Consider the following 24248-nt stretch of genomic DNA (forward strand, 5'->3'; position numbering starts at 1 on the left):
CTTCACAGCTGGATTTGATCCTCTTGTCAATGAGGTGTTACTTACATGGATTGAATGTAACTATATAGGATAATGATACAAGCAGAAGACTGGTTTGTGTCAGAAAAACATTAAATTCAATTGGCATCAATAACTACTCTTCACTGTTGTGCAGAATTGCAATGTGAAACTGGACATTAATACAAACTAAGTGTTGAAGTGCAATATAGTTTGTCCTAGATCTTCACAAGGTGCACAAAAACCCACAGTTTACACATATTAGCAGATGCAAGAATATGGATAGTTTGTAGATACTTTCATCCACTTCACAGAGGAAATGCTGGGAAAACTTCCAAACAGCATGAAAACTTGAGGGCCTAATTTCAAAATACTCTGAATAAACTAGATTAGTAATCTGGAAGGGACAGGAGGAAGCCACCCTGAGTTAGATTTTCCAGCTCAATTGCTTTATTCTGTTGTACTGGTATACTCTGTAAGCTGGAAAGGCATATACAGTTTTGACACAGAAAATTTTTTAGTTTGTCTCCCACAGTTCGATGTTAGGAATATTCACTGAAAGACTCTCCTTTAACAGAAGTTTGATATTCTTGGCATATACCAGTTAGATACTCCAAACACATGGAATATAAATGTTTTCATGTAAGTATATGTTTATAAACAAAAATTCTAGTTCCTTTAACTGATGGTAGGAAAAATAATTCTAAAATTTCCTGCAATTAATGAATAACCCCTGTAAAATCTCAGAAAACTGATAATTTACATATCAGTGCTTGTAAAACATATCCATGCAAATTGTCAGTAGATTAGCACAAAGTTACTACAGTATTGTAAACTACTACTTGTTGCTGTTAGCGTTGTTTTGCTATGTGTTCATTAATGTGCAACTTCTAACTACCTTTGGCAGCTGAGTTATTGCTAGCACTGTAGGTTATTGAGTTAGTTATAAATTGAGGTAGCTATAAATGCAGAGCTCTACCAAGTGTCTTTTCTGTGGAACACATGGCTGAACTTCACATGTATCTTTTGCTAATACATTACAAGATGCTTACATATTTGGATTTTTTTTTCTCCTTATGCATTTTTAAACTTTTTCACCTGGAAAAGAAAGAAATATAATGAATATTCTGATGTAGTCGTCCACTTCCAAAGCTGATTTTTTTTAATGTTTATGCAATCCAGACCACAAGAGAAGCAGTCAAGAGACAAATGTTGGTCAGCGCTGATATTAACCTCAGCTAATCTACTGCCAGATCACAATAAACCTCTGAGGAATATCTGCAAACAGAGATTTTTCAAAACTATATAGCGTTAGCATGACAAATGGGAGAATGCAGCCCCAATGCAAAGGACAAAGTTATGCAGGCAATAGCACGTCAGAAATAATCGATGCTGTACCAAATGCTGCTGAGAAGCTAGAGCACCTTACCTTCACCACAATAAATTTATGACCATTAACCGAAGAATTTCACATGACATTCTGGAAAGAATGCCTCTGATATTGGCATCCATAATGAAAATTTATAGCCAGGAGTTTTTCTGGAAAGGTATTCAACTTTCCAAATAAGGTACAGTAATGAAAATACTAGGCTCTGTTAAGTATACTACTTATAGTTACAGTCATGTAATGAGAAAAATTAATGCAGATGGGTAGTGGCAACTACGTCTGTGGGGAGAGACTCCAGGAGTACCAACCTTGCTACTGCTGAACACTGCAGCCACTACACACAGTGGCAGCAGGAGCAGTAAGCCCTACTCCCCAGGACTCTTCAGCTCTCTGCCTCCCCCTTCTTCTCCATTGCCCACATATCTTGTAATTGAAGCTGAACCTGTGACCTCCCCTTCCTCTCAGAAAGGGAAGAAAAGCAGCATGCTGTTTGCACAGGAAAAAAAAAGGCCCGTCCTGGGACAGAACAGAGCCCCGAGGAAAGACAAGACATCAGAGCCATGTAGTCTAGAAGGGAGCTTGAGAAGCCATCTAGACCCACCACCTTCCCACAGTCAGCACATCCTTGCCACAGCCTTACCATCATCCTCCACAGCACCTAAGAACAGCATTGGGCTGCTGCAAAAATCCACTTGCAGTCTGCCAGCATCCCTCAGCACCCTCAAATGCCTTTCAGTCTTCCACTCCGAAGCTCAAATTTGCCTACAGCATCAAGCAGCTTCACTACGTAAATCACTTGACCAGTAGTTCAACAAGGCCAAGTTCAAGGTCCTGCACATGGGTTGGGGCAATCCCAAGCAGAAATACAGGCTGGGTGGAGAAAGGACTGAGAACAGCCCTGAGGAGAAGGACTTAGCAGTGCTGGTGGATGAAAAGCTCAACATGAGCCACCAATGTATGCTTGCAGCCCAGAAAGCCAACTGCATCCTGGGCTGCATCAAGAGAAGCGTGGCCAGCAGGTCGAGGGAGGTGATTCTGCCCTCTACTCTGCTCTGGTGAGACCCCATATGCAGTACTGTGTCCAGCTCTGGAGCCCCCAACATAAGAAGGGCATGGATCTGTTGGAGCAAGTCCAGGGAAGGGCCACAAAGATGATAAGAGGGATGGATCACCTCTCCCATGAGGACAGGCTGAGAGAGTTGGGGCTGTTCAGCATTGAGAAGAGAAGGCTCCAAGGAGACCTTAGAGTGGCCTTCCAGTACCTAAAGGGAACCTACAGGAAAGACGGTGAGAAACCCTTCAGCAGGACAAGGGTCAATGGTTTTAAAATAGAGGGAGGTAGATTCAGATTAGACATTAGGAAAGAAATTTTTACAATGGGGGTGGTGAAACACTGGAAGAGGTTTCCCAGAGAGGTGGTTCATACCCCATCCCTGGAAACATTCAAGACCAGCTTGGATGGGACTCTGACCAACCTTTTCTAGTTGGAGATGTCCCTTCTTCTTGCAGGGGGTTGGACTAGGTGACTTTTGAATGTCCCTTCCAACCCAAACTATTCTATGATTCTATGACTAATAGATCCTTCACAACGTTTACAGAGGTACTTCTGATCAATCAAGAGACATAAAAAAGATCTACTCTGTGTTACAATACAAAGAACTTATGCTTTTGTTAACATGAAATAGGATAGCATCAGTGGCAGAGTAGTCCCATAAATCACCTGACCCCCGTTCCTCTCAATTAGGATCACCAAATTAGGAGTGCTTTTCAACTCAGATCTATGTCCTTATGTTCTTTACTACATATAGGTATATAAAAGTAAGTTCTGAACCTCTTCAGAATACAATATCCTTACAGAAAATGTGGCCTGAAAATGTTTTGTGAACATTTAACAGAAAGTGCTTTTCACTTTGACAGTACATTTTGTACCTTACTAGTAAGTACATGGGTTTTTTTCCTGTAGGAAGTCTAGCCAGTTTTGCTCAAAGGTTTGATAAACATATGTTTTCCCCAAAACATTTGTTTTAAGCTTAACACTAGTGTTTTGTAAGTTTTTTCTCTTTTGTCTGCCAACAGTGAAGTCATCCACACGTCTGGTGATTAGGACTCCATGTATGACACAACTACATGGAAGAAGAAAGCTACCTCAATTACTCTATGCACAGTCTGCATACCAGTCAGAAGCATTATGTTTCGCTACTTGTAAAACAGCAATGGTAAGAGCTTTTGCAGAGGACAAAAAACCTCAAACATGTCGGAATTCACAGGATAAGTGGTGTACCTGTGGCATCAAAGGTGTCCTAGAAATGAAGAGATATAAACAAAAGATAATGCATTAAAAAAAGTTTTGAAATAGTCTAATAACATTAAAAATCTCATTGAAACAGTAAAGCATTCTGCCTGGTAGTGTATTGTTGAGTAGTACTTCACATCGTCAACACTTACTAGAGACACAGTCTAATAAAAAATACCACTATATAAAAAGTGAGAACCCATTTATCTCCATTTTAGCAGCTATAGTTCACACACACACTTTGTAAAACCTAGTGCACATCAGAGATCGCTGAAACTATGACAAAAACTATTTTTATTTTTCAGATTCTAGTCATTAGCCTTTTTCCATTCTCATTCACAGAATTGTGTAACAACGTAATACAGTACTGTTGTTCCATGGCAGCTGCAGATGTCCTTCAGGTAATATACTATAAAAGTAATACTAACCTTTGAAAATATGCATGGAGTCCAGTTCTAAAGGACTGTTATTTCTGGCTATTCCGCCTACTGAAAAAGCATCCCATGCGATTTCTAGCCATTACTCCTAGAAATACTGGATGCTTAGTTATTGTTCCTATCTGCATGCCTCTACCTATGATTCATAAAAATATAAACATTTCAGTTTTTCTAAATACTAATTACAAGCCAGCATGTGCAGAGATGTAGCACACAAACCAGAAAAAAAAAGACACATCTGAAAAACACAGATCAAGCACTGCCAGTTTGATGTATCTTCAAATCCCCCACTCTGTTGTGGTTTTGTACACACAGATGAGGGCATTTTAACGTAACCGAAGACATTAAAAAATCAACATATTATGCAAATGCAATAACAAATGTAAAAAGACAAATTAGCAAGCAACTATTCAATTATTACTGTGACTAATTCCTGTAGATGGTGCCACAGTAAATGAACCTGAACTTCTTCTGGTTGACTGCAGTGTTCTGTTGAAACATTTCCTTTTGGTTTGTTTGCCGCTTATGTAGATCACTGAAGTAGATAGCATCTGTTTAATGAGCTCCCACTTCATTACAGAGCTGTGCTACTTACTGAGTCATTCTCCTTAAGCATGCAGGCTGCATAATCCAGTGTTGTTTTAAAGCAAATACTAATTTATGATTACCTGTTACATTAGGCCACTGAAAATTGTAGTTACACTGGCTTGCATGAGCAGAATGCTAATGGCCTGATTATGAATTGTTGTGATGTCTCGTGCTTACAGTCTGTGAACATAAATTCCATCCCAAGCATATTGGCTGAACAATCCATGCAGTGTAGAAGGGAAAAGGCATAAAATACATTTTCTTGTAAAACACTCAAATTATGGTCTCCATAGCCATCAAATATAGCAATGGAAGAGATAATCAGAAATATTTCAGTGATACTATGCTGCCAATATTGACAGTTGAATGACAATAGAATTGTTCATTCAAGTGTCATAATTATTATGTAACTGATACCACAGTGATAGCTAATCAGATCCTTTTCTAAAAAAAAAAAAAAAAGATTACGAAGTCTCAAAAATGTTGCCATTACAAGAGGTGTCATTGGTAATCTCCAGAACATGAAAAAACTTCAGATCACAGCTGTAAGCATGATCAAAGCAGTGACAAATAAACACTGTATTATAGCTCAGAACTGGTCTGATTACAGCTTAAGGTAAGGTCCATAGAACTGGAATAGGCCATGAGTCATTGAGTCTAGTCCCCAAAATTAGACGTCACCATGCAATAGACATCTACTTCAGACAAGTCCACTGGATATCTTTTCCAATGCTACCTTACACTTAAGCAACAAACTGTTTCTCCATTCATTAAAAACACTCAGTACATCCTTGTGTCCCATACCATACAGTAAGGCAGTAAATACATACATACATAAGCCTTTATTCAGCTTACACAGTCCCTACCAGTCTGACTTGAGAGAAAATTCTTTCTTAAATCACAAAACTTTTTTTCAGAATATACATCTGTATCTATCTGTTCAGAATAGCTAGTTCTGGAGTGTACAAGAGGGCTTGTTATTACAAAACATCAGGAACAAGTATCTGCAGATCATCCATTGAGTAACACTGAACACAACTTGATTAAATTAATCTTCCTATTAAGATGAAATACTGAAACCAAGAACTATCAATATAAACCTTGGACAAGAAACCTAAGCAAGAACATCTGAGAGCAAAAAAAATTAAGAACTTGAAACTCTCTGAATCAAGAATAAGCTGCTTAACCATACCAGCATGAAATCACAGAGGAAATACATCCTCTTAAACAAAATAGCAACATAAACACACAAAAGCAAGATAGTGACAATACTGTAAAAACATTCAGCTGAAAGTGTTACACAAGACTAACATGAAAGCTTAAGAGGAAACAAATAGTTCATATGAGTCACACAGAAAATAGTACAGGGTAAAACATAAGACAGGAATCAGGAAGACTAGACAAAACTTTAACAAACAAAAAATCCATTGAGAGAAATGCATAAGAAATTACTTATTAGAAGAAAAATGTCCAGATGATAATGATGGATTTTGCAGACTTTGGAAGAGGAAAGGCAGCTATAAACAATGAAGGTGACATTCCAGAGAAGCTGAAAGATTCCTCAGTAACAACATTCACCACGAAGGATGTTAAGAAGATACTTACCCTTCAGCATTTCTTCCAGTAAACAGAGACATTACCAAAGACTGAAGAGTCTGTAACATATGTGATCCGAGTTCAGTCCTTAACTGTTTAACTGATACATTATCCAGTCTCTACTACGGCACGCAGAAATGTGTAATTCTCTACTTATGGGAGCACTTCCTTCAGAGCAAAGCACAGGATGAAAAGGACAAGTAAGACTGCAGCCATTTAAGCTACAACAACAAGCAAATATTTTCTTATCACCTACTTTGAGGCACAGTATATTGAAAGATTTGAAACATTTGTTCAATAAAAGTGATAGGCTAAGGAGTACGATAATAAATGTCCTGCGTAGCAAGAAGCAGCAACAAGGACAGTGGATACACATCCAATAAACTGCTATTCATCTAAGGCATAACATTAACACAACACTGTACCACTACAGCTCTTCTGTCTCCCATCACAATGCTAGCTCAATCCACGCTGTATAAGCGGTCCTTACACCACAGTATGTTGCACAGGAGATGCACATTTAAGTTTTTTCAGGTTTTCAGTGCGTAGACAAGTCTCTCAGGTCATCAGGGCCAAGTAGTAGTGTCTCTCTCTACCTCTGTAAGCTGGTAACCGCAGGCCTCCACCAAGAGAAGAGCAACCAAGTGCTGCACCATGGGCAGACCTTTACCCACAGCAGTTAAATCTTTGGAGTATCCCAAAAAACCTCAGCATAAAACAAAGGTCTTGAATTTTCAGCAGTTCCTTTTCCTATCAACTCAAACAGTAACAGTTTCCCTACCTTTTTTTTCCCAACTATCAGTAGTTTCCTTTTGACATAACTAAGACCCCAGCAGACTTTCTGGACAGTAGACCCTCTGTGCACTTCAGAAATGGCAAGATGAAAAGAAGCACCAAGAACCAAGTCCTCCCTCTATAAAGCTGTGCTAAGCCACAAAGACCCTGACTAGAATGGATCTTTTGTGTCACTGGCTCATGATTTCTGTTCTCAAGCCATGATAAAATACAAAGCTTTCCATAAAATAATCCAGCTCTATCTTTTTTTTTTTCCAGAATCCAACTGTTTTAATTTTTTTGACCAACAACTTTATTTTCTCATAGCTTCGAAGCCACTTCTAGTTTTCTAGTTCTCTCACTACCATTCTCGATGCCTGAAGAATTTTTTACACAAATCAACTGGAACAGGTTTTTGTCTATAAAAAAAAAAAAAACAACCTCATATTTGATGATAAAGAAAACAGGCAGGACCAAAGTTTTGAGTTATTTCTGAACTCTAAATAAATGAACTCTGAAAGCAGTAATAAGAAGCAGAAACCAGTTAAAAGCCTTCTCAGAGCTGAAAGTCACAGAAAGTTGGAGTATTGTTGTTACATAAATAAGGTTTATTAGACCACAATTGTGCACTTGCAAGCAGTGGACTTCAGCAAGAGAGGAAGATGGACTAGAGGCAGCTTTATTTCTAACTGCCAATTCTGGAATACATTAAATTCTGTTAATTACATAGAGGAAGGTAATTATGAAACTGTTTAATACAAATTTAAGTACTGAGCTACAAACAGAAAAGAGGCTTGTTAGGAATACCTTTTACTAGGAAATAAAAATTATTTTTGAACTGTAGAAAAGTATAATATTTTCTAACTCATATATAGTTGACAAGCCAAGTTTGTCCTATGAAAATGAACCATGACTGAGATTTGGAACAAGTCAAACCCATGAGAAGAACCAGAGTCAGTCCTTTGTACAAGCAATGAGAAGTAGCACAGAAAGTTACCAGGTCCACACAGAAGCCTCATCAAGGGTGGACTCTGCCCCAAAGATATGACTCAGAAAATAAAATGCTGTATTACATGAAAAGACATTTGAAGAAGAAAGATACGTAGAAATTATGATCAAACTAGAAAAGCACATGGCTATAACAAAACTGTTTCTCACTTTGGGGATATAGGAAGCAAAAACATCTTAATAAATAATAAATTAGCAAAAAAAAATTATTTGTCAAAGTACTGGAGGAAAAAAATACACACTGTTGGATCAAAAGCCTATCAGACTTAATATCTCATGGAAAAGGTTTACTTGTAAGAAGGGTGGGAGGAAAATATACCAGTAGCAATTGCAGAGGACATTAACAGAAACAGTTACAGAAAATGCCAGAGTCTAACTGTTCCACACTTTTTTCTTAAGAAACCTCCTTCCCAAGGTACTGAATAGCAGAATATCCATAAAGACATATTTGGTCTCAGCCTAAGAAAGTGTCTTTGTTAGTCATTAGTTGTTGGGAGGGAAAAGAGAAGGAGGAGACACAACTTTTACTTATTTATGTAGTTCCTTCCGATGGATTTATGTTTAAACTGCATTGTTCCCACTGGGAGAGAAAATCTAGGGGACATAGCTGATACTAAGCATACTTTTTCTGTCTTTGAAGGATCATTTGAATTCCTTTTGGTAAATAACATATTTGTTCTTTCAGACAAATAATGGCTTCAGATCATGGCTTGCCCAGGCTACATTCAACAGCTGAGTTGTCTTACCCATGCATGACAAAAGAAATAAAAGAATATTTCCATGGTGTTGGAAGTACAGGATTTGCATTTTTATGAAAAGGAAAACAAAACAAAAAAAAAAAAAAAAACCAAAACAAAAAAAAACCAAAACAACAAAAAAAAAGCATGATATAGACTGGTGAGCAGACTGATACAACCATTCACCTTTTATCAGGGGACCCAAATTCAGTCCAAGTTTAAATCTACAGCTCTTACCTACCAGGAGAATACCCTAACTAGCAAGCTGACTGTTCCGCAGAGAAGGGAAGTGGTCCTGTAGTCAGAACTCATTGAACAATGAATAATAGGATAATTTAGTAGACTTGTTAATATTGCATTCACCAGAAGAGATTTGAAAAACAAAGATATTCAACTTTCAAGCATGTCTCTTGAATGCCATTGTGACAATTTCATCTGGGTACCTCATCAGACTGTTGAAATGAGAACAGACAAGGAAATTATTTTGAATCATTGCTGTCCTTTATATAATATGCACTAAATGCAGATCCACACAAGATTTTGGTGCAGAACTTTTCATCTTCTCTTCCCTCTTTTCATGTTTTTGTAGGGAAGTATCAAAAAAAAGTCCTTTGATGTGGACATGTGATGGTGTTGACAGACTCACAAACAAAGTGAGAGCAAAATTTTTGTTTGTTTGTGTGGAACTGCTCTTGGAAAAGGAGAAAGTTGACTTAACTGTAACCACCATTCAGGGAAGAACAGACTGGAATAGAAGTTGAGTACATCTTTCTACCTGAGGGGAAACTATCTTGTAGATAGGGAGGGTAGCCTCGTTCTATGGCTTACTCTTTACCTATAGCCACAGGAAGTCTTTGTAAACCATCCATAAAGTCCTTGTTTTGGTCACCATTACCACATAACTTCTTGCAGACACTGAAAAGCAAAATGAGTGTAAACCTCTCACTATGAAAGATCAGCTTTTCTCATCTCTTGTAACTGCATCCTACTGCAAAACATTAAATGAATGACATCACCCAGTTGAGGAATTTTTTTTCTACTAGAGAGTTTTTAAATATCCACAAAATATTATGAATTTATTAGGTATGTTTCCTTCAGCCATATCTGCAACCTCCTTTAATACTGAAAAGAGTTGCCGAACACTGAGAGGGAGAAAAAACATCTCTGCTCCTGGCAAAACAATGTTATTTGTTAATTAACATTCTGCTAACGCAAGGCTGTAATTACCCTCAACTCCCTCAGCAGAAGCCTTTGCAGGTCTCTCATGCTCAGTGACACTGTTTTGTACGTTACCTATGTTCCTTATACACCAAATAATCAGATGTCCCTTTCCTTATTAAGGAAAGCAAGTAAATTAATGTATCAGATAGGTATTTCTAATAGTTCATACAATAAATTGTGATAAACTTTGTTAAAATAAATCATGTGAAAAACGCACCTAAAAAAAAAGCAAGTTCCTTATTCAAGGAAGGTGCAATCTCAGTGTAGAGTTACAAAAACTCTGAGTGAATATTCTCAGATGAATAGTAGACAAAGAAATGAGACACACACCCTTTTGGCATGAAGACCTGGAATATGCCTTTTTTCTTCAAAACAAATTTTTAAAAACCCCCATGCTGTGTGTCAATAAAGTTTTTATTTTATTATCTTTTTCTGATGATCCAACAGAGTTAGAATCTAGCCTGCAACAAGGTCTAAGACAGAAAAGAAAATTAACAGGCACCAGCCAGTCTGGTGGTGCAACTTTTAAGAAAACAGTCCAATACAGGTTCAACCCTGATGAATCTTTCTATTGAAACAGAGATGTCCTAACAGCTGCAATGCCTTTGGTCACCCTCTGACAAAGGCCAAGTCTAACAAACTTCCTCAGCAGGAGGTTCAAGAGCAGTATCTTTGATTTCCTGGGCATGTAGAACAATTGTCTCTATATTTGATTTTCATGGAAAAGATATACTGAATCTGTAGGGAAAAAAAAATCAGTGGTACAAAAGTGGGATTTTTTTTTTTAATCAAGTTTGCTTATTTACTATTATCCTTTAACTACTACTTATGTTGGCAGATTTGGGAATGTAAGGAGAAAGAGAAAGAAAGGAAAGAGTGTCTGCTATGGCTTCTGCTTTCAGGAAAGATCACTAAGTAAGCATTCAGAAGGTAACTGACCTAGCCAGACAATTCAGCAAATAAAGAAAGTGACAAGCAAAACTAATTTGCGATAAAAGCTGCTGAATATCTTCATATGGAAAATCAACAACTAAATATTTAATTTCACAAGGACATTCCAACACAAGTCAACAGTCATACTACTATGCATATTTAGAAGTATAGTTCTCTCAATTGTATTGCATGAGATGTTAGAAGTGATTGTCTAAATACATTAAATGATAAGTAAAATCATGCAACCACAGTGTTTGACAATACCAACTGGAATTAACATTTTGCAGGACAATTTCAAAGCAATTTAAAATATGTCAGGCAAAGTAGAAGCAAAAAAATGAAGTGAAGTAGATTCAGAGATCAAAGAGTTCAACTACATTGAAAACAAGGTTCACCTCACTAGCTATTTTACATTTAAAAGGAGATTCGAGTGTCCGTTCTATGGCAGAATGTAACTTCAACTTTTATTTCAAACAACTATTAAAAACTACTTGCAATTTTAGTATATATAAAACAAACAAAAAAAATCAATAAATAAATGACACTATACATTGTGTTCCTTTGAAAACCTTAATTTGAAATAATTTACCTGTATAATGTCAAATAATACATGGAGTGTGAAGGATGAAATTTAAATATTTCTGTTAAGTACTTAACAGAAAATCAGATGTTTCAACTAGCAAAAAGCAGAGTGGTTTTAGGTAGTCATTCCTTTTGATGTTTTTGAGTTAAAAAAATACTATTATTAGACATTGAAATTTTGACAGAAGTAATGTGTTTTCAATGTAAACCTTTCTGTTCGACATTTTTCAACAATCTGATCTCAAAGAACAGCAGTATCACATATGACCACTTCCACAGTAACTTTTCTAATTATACCATGAGTCAGATCCCCTGTAAGTGAAATAATAAACAAACAAACAGATGCAATTTAAGCCTGCTTGGTTTTTTATTTGCTCTTTCACCTACACTTGCAAAAGTAAAGCCCTCATTTGGACATACAAGAGAAGGGACTACGGGTGCATCACCCCTCTGTATTTTCAAAAGAACACTGTATTTTTGTGACTACATTTTAAGAGCTGTCAGTGGTCAGGTAGACAACAAGTATACTGAAAAATAACTGGTTAACACTCCTGCTCAGCAAGACATGAACTTAAAGCTACAGCGTACAAAACAAAATAGTGGTGTTACATGTCTCCAAGGCCCACATTACCCATGACTGCAGTGTCTTTTAATATTCCTGGGGCCTGTCACACACAACAGATTTTTGGTGCTGAGTGGCCTAGAATGAGGTCAGCTACAAGCTTCAGAACATAAGACAAAATATAGCACACAGGTTCTAGGACTCCTGATGCCATAAGGCACTTCTGCCCCTCCTCACCCCTGCTCTCTGATGCCGCTTTGCCCAATAACAACGCCACTTTGATTAGCGAGCCTCCGAACGTAAAATGGGAGCACGGTGGTAGGCAAAGCAACGTTTGCGATTTTCTTTTCAGCTACGTAGACATGCTGAAATAATGATCCTGGCAACATGTTAGCAAAACATTAGAAAGACTTTAGTAAGCAAATAATTTAATTACAGTCTTCTCTCAGGCAGTTTATATTGCACAACCCCTGACCTTTCATATTGCTGTACCTAAACTCAGCATGGGATTCGCACTTCCCATTCCTGTCACAGAATCTCTCCATCTTGTACCATTTAATATAGTGTGCTCCAGGTGTTCTGTGGTGAATGAATAGTTATATTACTACCTGTCAGACACAATCACACTCTATTCATCATTCGCGGCTGGCTGCGTGAAGCCCTGCTTCCAGCAGGCTCCCTCTCTATTTCCTTGTTCAAACGTCTGCAGTGCTTTCGGCCCATCTGTCAAGCCTGTCATTTAGAGGGAAAACAGTATCAACGCTTTAAATATATGGAGTTCTCTATTGAAACAGTGCCGTGATTGAACTGTCAGCATTCCCAGTATCACAGACAGTAATTCATGACTGGTCAGAGCTCCATTTACGTTACTATTACTATGCTGACCTTGCCGGGTCATGCTGAGAGTTTTTTCGCTTTGCAGTTAGGTCTATAAATAGTGCAATTAACCTTTCAGGAATTGCAAAACATTCTTGGTTCCCCTCCTCCACAAATTCATTTGCTGTTTGCAGCATTTATAATAATCAAGGAGAAAAAAAAATTCAACGGGAAAATGCATTACTCTCTCCTGAAGCGTCAGTGAAAAAACAAACACTGTAACAGCCCTAGTTCTGCAACCCTTTCTGAGGCAAAGCTCACACGGCTATCATCAGGAGCCTTGCCTTAAGCTCCACTTTTCCGGATTCAAGTCCAACATCTCAAACTACTTTAAAATACATCACATTTGAACTGTTAAGTCCCTCTGCTGATGCTACAGTACAGCCTCATGTTTTATGGATTTTTTCGTTGTTATAAATTTTACTGTGAAACAAAATTCTGGAATGAAATAATTCTGAAAGTCATTGCAAAATTAAAAAAAAAAACGTACTTCTTAGGCACATGCAATTCCCGGTGTTTTTGCAAAAGTACCTTTCAGTTTAAGAAAAACATGGAACAGAAAAATTAGCTGTGGATCTGAAGTTCATATATATTGCCTTTTGGAACAATTGACAAAAGCAGTTTTGCATGAACCACTGAACATGAGATGACTTCATCTGGTAAAGGCTAATCTCTGTGTAACTTGTAAGTCATCCATTAACCGGTATCTCTCTATCTCTCTAGAGCTCAAAACATTTAAAATGTATTTGCTTTCAGTTGCATCTTTGTAAAAAAAAAAAAGGAGTGACAATAAGCTCATGTGATCGAACATTGGACAGTGTATCAAAATCCCTCTGAATTTTGAGAATTCTGAATCACTGAACAATACAGTAACCTAGGTCTAAGTCTGGGTTTGCATCTTCACCCACAGCCTTTTTCAGCAGTTAGACCACGACCCTGGGGCGGGATGGCCTCCACGCAGCAACTCAGAACCACTCCAGCTGGAGGAGGGCCAGCAAAACCCGGCAAGAGAGACTCTGCATGCTCATGAGGTGTAAACAGGTTAAGGGAGAAATCAAAGAGGTTAGCTCAAGTCACTGGAGGAACAAAGGAGTGTGGGGAAGAATGTGCCCCAGCTGCCTTCTTCAATCTAAGACTAAAGCCCTAGTTCGAACACAACAGCGATGTCTCGGTAGGCTTGCTGGGTTAAAGCTTAGGGCTCTGGCCTTGATTACATTTTCAGATGTAGACATGGTCTCATTGCTGTTATTCTCTGGGGAGAACTGGACTTCTGTAATTGCAGAGAAATATACATAACCAAGCTAGCTAATCCTAGGTAATTACTGAAAATTCTGGTATTAATACCATTTAAATGAATATTCAGAAAATCATTTACTACACTATTTTGCATGATCATTTTTTTAAAAGGTGTTTGAAAATACAGAATCTAAATGTAGTTGTGCTTACGAACATTAATCTAGGCAATTTTAAAATTTAAATCCAGATAATACACTTTCTCAATATCAGCTAAGTTGGGTGATTCACTGGAAAGTCCCCTCCCCAAATATGTATTATAAAAAGCTGCAAAGAACATCATACTGCAAATATGTAAGAAATAGCAATGGCAAGTGGAAGATTTACACAAAGCAAAATTATTTAGTATATGAATGTAGAAAGGCAGTAGAGAAAAAGGCAAAAAGGTCTTTTCAAGGCAACATTATCTTCTTATTACAGACACACAGTAAAATTAATTATGTAGCTTCAGCCAGACTGAATATTTTGGACCCTGAAATAAAGATACAGCAGCATAAATCACTCCCTGTGTTGTTAGCCTTTTCCTGAATGTCTCCTTTTTAGTCTTCTCTACCATGAATGCAAATGTCACAGCTTATTACAGATACTGAATAAGTATAATTAAGAAATAATTTCATCTAGTTTTTTCTTTCTTGGAGAGAGTCATAAAACAGAGAGACACAGAACAGTGCCCTTGTTGTTGGTTTTAGCATTTTTAATGAATACTTCAGTATCTGTCTGCCCTCAATCTGAAGGCAAAAGCTTTCACTTATTATAGAGGCAGAATAAGTGTAAGTCTCATCTCATTAACTGTCATATTACCAGGCTTTATGCCATACCATTCAAGTTTCACTGAGCATTCTGAATTGCTTAATTACGTACAGTAAAAACAGTCTGCTGAGACTTTCCCTTGCAGATTACTACGGAGGCATAAGGACAGAGGTCATCTTCATGACTCACTCTTGCTTGCCACTGTGTTAACTTAAAATGACAGAGGCTTTTTGTCAGTGACAAAAAAACGTAATGAGCATTTCAAAAATAAAATGTTTACATCTAAAGATAAGAGACACTTTTCATTTTGCAGCCTAGCAAATCTTTCTCTCTTTCCCTTCTCTCTCCATTGGCATTAAACCACATAGTGCATTCCTTATAAATTATACCACAGTATGTTAATTATAGTGTGCTGACACTGCTTGTCATTACTAAGCCTGCTACATGCTTTGTGTGCTCAGATTTCAATAGCTATTTGTTCCACAAAATGTGGAAAAGCCATACAAGTTACTGTGACTGGTCATTGCTCACATCTTTCTCTAAGCCTTCCCATTTTGTTCTATTTTTAAACGAAACACACATACAAATCCCAGTTGCATGGTCTGCATTCCAAAAATGCTGCCATCTGCAGTTGAAATGACTGTCCTTAGTAGGAGTCTTCAAAACATTTCTGTCAGAAACTTGTTATTCCTTCACCTCTGCCTCTCCTGCAACACAATTCCTAAAGATTTTAGGTATCAAGCGCATACACATAGATATGCCACTCACATTCACCTATAAGCACTCCTACACAGGAGATTGTACTGCTTATCTCTGCTTTCCAATGAAAAAATCAGAAAAGCATTTTCTCAAAAAATAAATGCTTTGTCTCTCACTTAATCCCCTTCCAGAGCTACACCCTGCAAGGGGAAGAAAGATGCCAATAAGGTCAATCAGCCAGTATGCTACATTCTCAGAAAAATAAATTAGATGGATTACCGTTCTTCATCCTGCAATTTTGTACGCTATGTCTTTCTCCAGAAAGCACAACATCTATTTGTGTAAATGTAGACATTCTTGAACACAAAGAAAGAAATTCTAGCTATCTCACTTAAATAATCTCGCCTTATTCACAAAGTAATATATGCAGCTATGTTTAAAGAAAAAATGTGTCATTGTAAATGAAAGTATGTGTTCCTTAAACATCCCAGAAAAACCTCCAGTGTTTTTCTGAAGTTTTAGAAAATGTAATCTTATTTCAATATATAATGAGTTTTCTGTTTTTCCAACTGTATTTCTTGGTTTAACAAATCCCAAAACATTTTCTCACTTACAGTTTTAGATGAATGCAACTATAACACAATCACTATACTTTAGTATGCATTTCTTCTGTGTTGTCAGTGAGGGGAGATTTTGAAAGATTTTGTCACCTTGTCAGGGGACAACCAACACATTGCTGTTAGTTGTAATTACTATTAGCTTTAACGGTCTGACCAGAAAAAAAAAATAGCTCATCATCTTTGTTTTTTCAGACATATCTGCCTTCCAATATTTTTTCCAGCATAATTCAGCTCCTCCTGGATTTACACGAAACTGGAAACACTGAAAAATATTCTGAAATTATGGGAAGAGTTGATATTGCTGTATCATCATAACACTATGCCACAAATTACAACATCGCCGCATCACAACTTCAGAAGGGTATCCATAACCTGCCACTGGATAAAGGTCATCTGAAAACTTCTAACCAGCGAGTCCATCACTGTCAAAATAAATTAGGCTTCAGTATACACTTGGTGATTATTTACAGCCCTCTAGAACTACAACCAGCTATTATACAAGCACTGATGGTTTGGTTCATTATCTACATTCTCATTGGACTTGTAGCATGCTATATTTCCCCTATTGACTCATTACTATCAAAAGTGACACAAACTTTAAGGCTTATATGAGGGAAAAGTGCAAGAGGGTGGTAAAGACCAAAGGAGACAATTTCAGGGAAGTCCAATATGAGCAAGTGGCTAATTGTGTCAATTGATGGAAATGTATAGTATCTTTCACCTTTAACTCCCTAGCTGAGTTCATTCAGTCATTAAGTGTCTGAAAGAATTCCTTATAAATGAATGTTTAACTCAGTTATAAAATGAAGAAAAAAAGAAAGGATTGGCACATGACAGAAGTTTGCTAACACCTTCCACTTTTTAAAGGCCATTTTCCAGCAAGGATTTGGCTGGACAGGTAAGAGTCCAGAGACAAGACGCAATGCAACATCAGATAGAAAATGCCAGCAGTTTCAGTATTTGCCTTCTGGACTTCACAAGACGCATGCTGGTGCTACAAAGAGTGTTCTTTTTGTTCCCTTCATGCAGCTACATTTTGTGAGGTAAAGGGCAGTGACAGGAAAGTTTTCATTTATATTCCCCGTCTTTAAAAATATTTTGTATGAGGACATAACAGGGCCTCTGGTTGTATTTGACCTGAATAGTCTAAAAATTGCAGGTATCCGAAAAATGCTTCTGGAGAACAATTTTGTGAGCAAAATCAAAGATTGCAACCAGAAAGAACATAAGCACAAAGGAAAAGAGGCCACAAGTGTCTTGGGCTTAAGAAAACTAGTTGGAGGAGAAAATTCAACAGATCCAAATTACAGGTTTTAAAAATCAAGATCAGAATAATTAGAGCAAACAAACACCTGTGAATTGAACTTTTTACACCTCTGATGCATTTAAAAGTCTTTCTGCTAAAGCACTGGAGTGAATAGCCTTTGAGATTTATTAAGGGAAGCAGATCAGTTGTTCTTTGGTATTTTCCTTTTAAAAAACCCCTAAACTGATCAGGCCACAGAAAACAGAACAACTTGGCCGTCACACTGCAGAGAAAAGTAGAGACGGTGGGCAAGGCTACAGCAATCTGAATAGTTGATCCCTCTTTTGATAAGCTTGATAAATAGCAGGCTGCAAAAAAAAAAAAAAAAAACCAAAAACCAGAGGTTACTCACATTTTATGTCATGGTAGTCTAGGATCTGTGTAACCAAAAAAGTTCATACCCTAGCAGATTTTTTTTATTTTAAAAAGCTGCTTGATCTGTTGTGATGTCTATTTGACATTGCTGGAGCTGGTACCAACAAAAAGTCAGCATGCTCTTTGAACAAACTATCTTTTTTAAGAAAAGCACAGAGTGAGAGATTTCCTCTGTAGAAGATCTTGTTTCTGTTACAGAGATACTAACATACTCAGTTCTTTTCTCTTAGCTAACGCCTTTTACAGCCAAAAAACTCCTGAGGATGATCTGTACTTTCTTGGTAGCTAATATGTTCCCATTTAACTTTCCAAATTTCTATTAATTATTTACAAAATGTCATAGAAGTACACTAACTGTGTATCATCACACGTCGAACACTTTATTGTATCTGTTTCTCATTCTGTTAGAAGTATGAAGTCAGTTTTGCAAAGCAAGAGGTCTAATGTATGCATAGAAGTTAGACCACACAAGGATTACAGGTCCAAACAGATCATCTTATTTCCAAAATGCAAACAGAACTATGCAGTTGCACATAATCACAAGCTTTGTGAGTATAACTTCTTACTTTTCTGCATACAACTAGCATGCTTGGTTTTACAACCATTCATTGGGAGCACATTTTCTAAAATTCGGTATCTGTAGTTTCAAGGATGGAGAAATCAGTAGACCCATTAACACAACTGAAATAGGATATAAATAAAGTACATTGCATTATTACCAAGTTACATATGTGATTATAAATTTTGTACCTAAAATTTCTTGCCTTTGCCTTGAGGCCAAACGATAGCCATTATGATAATAGTAAAAAGCTAAGATCTGAAAGGATTCAATAGCTTAAAGGACTTTCAAGCTATGTGATTTCTGGTATTCAGATTCTCAGAAAACTAACAACTTTTTAAAATGTCTTTTTAGAAATCTGTGTTATTTGCTTTAAAGTTCTGCTTTTTCCAAACTCTTCTTCCACTACACCTAGTTTGAAATGAATTCTCAGAGCAATAATACTCTATTAGTGAACATCTTGCATATTTTTTATTTAATTTAGGAAAAAGAAATATAAGCTCTATTTACATTCCTGAGTAAAATTTAGACTGACATGTCAATTAACTTATGTCCTGGTAATTTTTTATATCTCTATGAAAAGAATGAAAATCAGTTTTGTTCAGTGGAATCTACCAACTAACAAACTCATTTCAATCACAAAACATCTCATTCAGCAATAATAAAATTAACCAAATTCCAAAGGGTAAAAAAGTGAATGCATTGAACTTAAAGTTAGTTAATACCAACAGGTATTAAAACCTTATTAGTTAAAACTTACTTTATTCTGTAGAGTTCACATAACAATGTAATAAAATCGACTGTAATGAATTTTTACGTCAGGAGGACTCTCCATGGAGGCTAATTTTACCTCCATCTTGAAATTTATGACCTCTCTCCTTCTTCTCCTCAGGTTTGAGAGCAAGAAGACATGGTCAGAAGAAGCTATAGTATGGACCTTCCTTTGGCCTGCACACCCACAGTGTCTGAAAACATCAAACTCTATTTCTTTATTCACTATTGGTTTTTTAAGCCTGACTATGTATTTTCTCTAATGATTACTTAGTGGAGAGGCATGTGATTCAGAAAAGATGAGACACTAAAGTCTCCAACTTGTCAATTATATATATTTCACTCCTCTGAGCTTCTTGAGCCCTCCTTCCTATCTTGTATCCTCACCAAAATAACATTTCAAACAGTGGAGTCACGCTGATGCTGCAAAGGGGATAGAAACAGAAAGCCACAAGCTTTCACTGCCTCTCACTGCCCTATCAGCATGCTGTATCAGTGGTGCCCAAGAAGACAAAAGAAATACTTCACAAATAGGTGGCCTGAAGACCACATGTTGTCCTTGAACAAGAAAAAAATACGATAGCAGGGTGTCCATTCTTTCAAATGCATGTTATTTACAAAAAAAAAAAAAAAGATACAGGCTGAGAGAGTTGGAGCTTTTCAACCTGGTGAAAAGAAGGCTCCAAGGAGACGTTATAGTGGCCTTCTAGTAGCTAAATTCAACATAGGGGAGCTTATAAAAGAAACTCTTCAGCAGAGCCTGTTGTGATAGAACAAGAGCCAACAGTTTTAAAATAGAAGAAGGCAGATTCAGACTAGACATAAGATTCAGACTCCACAACAAGGTTGGTGGAACACTGGGACACGTTGCCCAGAGAGGTGGGGATGCCCCATCCCTGGAAACATTCAAGGCCAGGTTGGTCAGGGCTCTGAGCAACCTGATCTGGTTGAAGATGTCCTTGGTCCTTGCGGGGAGGGTTGGACTACATGACCTTGAAGGTCCCTTCCAACCCAAACTATTCTATTATTCTATGATCTTCCAGTATTATTTTCCTACTTTCATTGATTTGCAAAATGCTAGTGTAAATGGTTGTCTCTTGCAACACTTTTAAGGACACAGATCCAATCTCATCTACAGAATTCTGTCTCAAGATCTTGCAAAAGATGATTAATAACACAATCTGCAAGCCATTTGCAGTTTCATTAAGTCATACTCAGAGCATGGCTTCTACAAGTCATTATTAAATACAGATATTCCACATGTACTGACTGCATCATTCGCAAACCTCTGGTTTTCAAAAAATAAAAGTCAGATTTACCACACTTTGTGATATGCAGTTTAAACCTACTGGGAGATATCACAAGCAATGATAGCAGATAACTGTGTTTTAAGAAAGAATGCTTGAGGATGACTCATTAATTTAAATAATTTGGGTGCACTTTTTTTCTCACAAGAAAAAAAAAACAAAACAAAAAAAAAAAGCTGTAGTAAAAAACCAAGGGTAGATGACAACTGAAAACAACCTACGTTGAAAATCTCACACGTAGACAAGCACTTCCTTCCTGGAAAAAAAAAAAAGTAAATTGTTTTAATTGAGATAGAACTGATTTAATATTTATAACTGTTAAATTTCTCTAGAAGGACTCTTTCAGAGGCACAACTGGGTGCTAGTTCATCAGTTTGGTAGCCATGCATCACTCCTGTGAGAACTGCATGTTCGGAACCACACGTAAATAGGTGACCAGTACGAATCGGAGCCAAATTCCACCACACCGTGTCTTCATAATCTATTAGTGCCATCTTTAGTCAGCTTTCTTCAGCAAATGTGTTAAACTGCATAGAGCTCAAAATGTATTTTGTAAGGTTTTGACTCACTTTCAGCTAGCAAACAGCCATGACAGCTTAGCTATCACACAGTCATACCTGCCCACTGCTGCCTTTTTTGCCAGAGGGTCTTGCTGTGTTTCCATTCTGGGTATGTTAAATATGCCAAAAATTCAGTCACTCCAGTGCAAAACCCAGCATATCAGCACACATCCCTCCTCATCAGGAGCCCAAGTATAGGTCCCTTTTTCCAACAGCCATGGATCATGTCTAACAAAAGGACATTTTTTAAGAACTAAACTACTGTTACTAGATTTGATGAAGTTTGTCAAGTTTTGCATCTCTGGGGTAATAAGCCTTAACACTTCTCCCTTCCCACCTCCTCTTCCCCACCTACTCCCATAACAGTAGCCCATGGCTAAGCCATTCAAAACATTTCAGGTCCTTTGGAGTGGGATGCTGCAGCACTGAAAAACCTGCATGCTTCGTAACTGGTTGAGAGCACTGTGCGTGGCTTTGTTGCTATTACGCTGACAGTTCTTATTGTAGTCAGCTGAAAAATCTTCATGTTCCAATTTATTTGGATTCCTGCATATTTTGTGTTTGGAACAGCCACTTGTTCTCAGCACTTTTTCACTTGGTGGAAGTAGAGTCTTTACAGGTGTTGTCTCCATCTTGACCCATCAGAGACTACATCAAGCTGTCACAGTTCCCTAACATCCATACCAACTATCACAACAAACGTAGTAGTTTTGGCTAGAACCAAACCAGTCTCAGGTCTTACTTAGTGTACATTATTTCAGTAATATGGAGTCACAGAGTCCTTTATTCTTATCCAAAACACTTCTTACATGGAAATATTGGTAAAATTAACACTAATACACTCATACTTCAATATTCTTTACTATTCCAGTCAAAATTGAAAGTTTTCTGCAATCATTAGAGGTTTTAGGGGTAGAATATTATATAAAATTTCTAAACATTTCACTATATTTCTCCACTGGTTTAGTAGGAACTGAACTACATAGGAGTTTAGAAGCAAGGTCACCCAACACACTTTTCCCCTCAGCATTTCAACAATTATTATACTCTTTTCCAACATTTCTGCATAGAAAGGTCCATTCTCAATCATGCCGTAAACTGGTTCACTCTTTTCAAATGACAGACATTTTAAATACTTTAAAAATATTCTTTCTTAAAAAAATTCTTTCCACATTCTGAATAGAGCCAAGCCACAGTTACCTCTTCAGTTTCGCTACATTCCCAAAGTCATACTCTTTAACAGGATCTTCATCTCTATTACCAGTTGCTGCATAGTTTGCTCAAAAAAGTTATATTACTGTATTACACAGGTATGATAGAGTCAAAACGCTGCTATCTACCCTTTGTGTATGACACTGATGATCACACTACATGCACACATCCACGTCCCAATCTGCTTTGGAAGGTGGATTTCAATGCTAGAAAGATCACAAAATAATCAGGCGGGTGCAAAGCCCTGAAATCCTTTCCACAAAAATGGATGAGCTGTTTTGCTCTAAAAACACTTTCACAGAAATCAAGCCTGGAAACCAAAGTTAGTCATGATGATTACTGTTTTTTTCAAAAGTGTTTTATCTCTTGAAATCAGATAGTTACTAGAAGTGCTGAACAATGTTATCCATAAGTATAGTCATTTTTATGAGAGGAAAATAACAAAATAATAACAACTCATTTTGGTAAAGGAAATTTCAGACAAGTAGTAGATTACACCCTGTGGGATACAAATCTAAGAGGAAAATACTTCACAGATTTAGTAGTTCCTTAATAAAAAAAAAGTACATTACAGATAAAAAGCAAGCTACAGTAGGGAATAAGAATGACAGAAAAAAAAAGTATAAGAGATCAAATCAGTTATCTGTGAGGTTCTCAGTAGTGACTAACACAAAAACTGTATCTGAAAATTTAAATTTGACACCCTCTGAACCAGGTATCAAAATATCATTCACCATCATTTGCTATTTTCACTCATTATTTGGATGCCAGAAGAGATCCAATTCAGAGACTACAGATACAAGTGTACTGAAGTCACACTGGAGAATATGATTTGAACCTGTAAGGATTTCAGTAGATTAGTGACAGGGCAAAGAAGAAAAATAGTCTTTAGTTCAGTAAAGACAGAAACAAAATTCTGACTTTACTTCAGGATAGCCATATAGCAGATACATCACACTGGCCAGGTAGTAACTCTGGCTCTGAGGATAAGTAGAGACTACAAACAGAAGGTGAGGCACCAGAACTGCATATTGGGAAGCACCATGCACTCAGAGGAAACCTTCTGTCCTACACAGAGTCCTAGAAAATCTTGGTAGCCTGTAAGACATGCTCAACTAGAAAGACAGCACAGAAGTGACTAGATAGATAGAAAGAGAAAACGCCAAGCTGGGCAGGAGTGTTGATCTCCCTGAGGGTAGGAAGGCTCTGCAGAGGGATCTGGGCAGGCTAGATCGATGGGCTAAGGTCAACTGTATGAGGTTCAGCAAGGCCAAGTGCCGGGTCCTGCACTTGGGTCACAACAAGGACCTGGGGGTGTTGGTCAACAGCCAGCTAAATATGAGCCGGTAGCCTGTCCAGGTGGCCAAGAAGGCCAATAGTATCCTGGCTTGTATCAGAAATCGCGTGGTCAGCAGGACTAGGGAAGTGATCGCCCCTTTGTACTTGGCACTGGTGAGGCTGCATCTCAAATACTGTGTTCAGTTTTGGGCACCTCACTACAAGAAAGACACCGAGGTGCTGGAGCATCTCCAAAGAAGAGCAGCAAAGCTGGTGAAGGGTATAGAGAACAAGTTCTATGAGGCACAGCTGAGGGAACTGGGGTTGTTTAGCCTGGAAAAAAAGAAGGCTGAGAGGAGACTGACCTTTTTGCTGTCTACAACTACCTGAAAGGAGGTTGTAGTGAGGTGGGTGTTGGTCTTTCCCCAAGTATCAAGTGATAGAGCAAGAGGAAACAACCTCAAGTTGCACCAGGGGAGATTTAGACTGGGTATTAGGAAGAATTTCTTCACCAAAAGGCTTGGTGG

Source organism: Chlamydotis macqueenii, chromosome Z (assembly GCF_036417535.1).
Source record: "Chlamydotis macqueenii isolate bChlMac1 chromosome Z, bChlMac1.mat, whole genome shotgun sequence".
NCBI classification, from domain to species: domain Eukaryota; kingdom Metazoa; phylum Chordata; class Aves; order Otidiformes; family Otididae; genus Chlamydotis; species Chlamydotis macqueenii.